Source organism: Cebus imitator, unplaced genomic scaffold, assembly GCF_001604975.1.
Source record: "Cebus imitator isolate Cc_AM_T3 unplaced genomic scaffold, Cebus_imitator-1.0 Scaffold468, whole genome shotgun sequence".
Taxonomy (NCBI): Eukaryota; Metazoa; Chordata; class Mammalia; order Primates; family Cebidae; genus Cebus; species Cebus imitator.
In genome coordinates, this window is record NW_016107783.1 from 46,445 (window position 1) to 48,431 (window position 1,987).

Sequence of the window (1,987 nt, forward strand, 5' to 3'; positions counted from 1 at the left end):
AAAAAAAATGAAAACATTATTTTGAAATTTAGTCCAAGCTATCGAAAATAATAAAGACTAGAAAAATTAGACAAGACTAGAATTTAACAACAGGTGTATTATGCTTTTTGAAACATAATTTTTATCTCTTTAGTTTCCTATTTTTACTAAAGACAAATTATGGTTGAACCAACTTGCTTTATTATACTTGGCCAGATTATTATTATTTATTTTATATTATTTTTAAATTTTCATAGGTTTTTGGGGAACAGGTGGTGTTTGGCTACAAGAATAAATCCTTTAGTGGTGATTTGTGAGATTTTGGTGCACCTGTCACCTGAGAAGTTTACACTGTACCCAATTTGTAGTCTTTTACTTCTCACCCACCTTCCACCCTTTCTCCTAAGTCCAAGAAGTCCATTGTATCGTTCTTATGCCTTTACATCCTCATAGCTTAGCTCCCACTTATGAGTGGGAACATATGATATATGGTTTTCTATACCTGAGTTACTTCACTTAAAATACTGGTCTCTAGTTCCATCCAGGTTGCTGTGAATGCCATTATTTTGTTCCTTTTCTTGGCTGAAGAGTATTTTATAGCATATATATATATATATATATATATACACACACACACACACACACACACACACACACACATATATATATATATATATATATATATATATATGTCACAATTTCTTTATCCACTCATTACTTGATGAGCATATATTTGGGCTGGTTTTATATTGCAATTGTGAATTGAGCTGCTATAAACAGGCATGTGCAAGCATCATTTTTGTATAATGACTTCTTTTTCTCTGGGTAGATATCCAGTAGTGGTAATACTGAATTTAATGGTAGTTCTACTTTTTGTTCTTTAAGGAATTTTCACACTGTTTTCCATAGTGTTTGTACTAGTTAACATTTTCACCAGCAGTGTAAAAGTGTTCCCTTTTGACTGCATCCCTTCAAACATCTATTTAAAAATTTTTTTCAATTATGGTTATTTTTTGCAGAAGCAAGGTGTATTGCATTACAGTTTTGATTTGCATTTCCCTGGTCATTAGTGATGTTGAGTATTTTCTTATATGTTTGTTGGTCATTTGTGTATCATCTTTTGAGAATCATTCTTCACAGAACTATAAAAGACAATCCTAAAATTCATACAGAGCCATAAAAGAGTCCACATATCCATAGTAAAAGTAAATGAAAAGAACAAATCTGGAGGCATCACATTACCTGATATCAAACTATACTATAGAATGATAGTCACAAAAACAGCATGGTACTGGTATAAAAATTGAAACATAGACCAATGGAACAGAATAGAAAACCCAGAAATAAAGCCAAATACTCATAGCCAACTGATCTTTGATGAAGCAAACAAAAACATAAAGTGGGGAAATGACACTCTATTCAACAAATTGTGCTAGGATATTTGGCAAGCCACAGTAGAAGAATGAAACTAGATCCTCATCTCTCTCCATATACAAAAATCAATTCAAGATGCATTAGACTTAAATCTAAGACGTGAAACCATAAAAATTCTAGAAAATAACATAAGAAAAACCTTCTAGATATTGGCTTAGGCAAATGCTTAATGATAAAAAACCAAAAAGCAAATGCAACAAAAAATGATAGATAGGTGAGACTTAATGTAACTAAAATATTTCCACACATCAAAAGAAACAATCAGCAGAGTAAACAGAAAACACACAAAGTGGGAGAACATCTTCAGAATCTATACATCCAATGAAAGGCTGATATCTGGAATCTACAAAGAGCTCAAACATATTAGCAAGCGAAAACAAGCAATCCTGTAAAAAATGGGCTAAGGACATGAATAGACAATTCTTGGGCAGATTATTGGTATAAAGTGTAGCAATAATATTTATTTTACACACAAGCTTTTACAATTGGCTTTGATGCAACTTTGTTCCATTAAAATAATCTCAGACAAGACTTTTTAAAGCCGAGCCCAGCCATAGATCTGTACCATCAAATA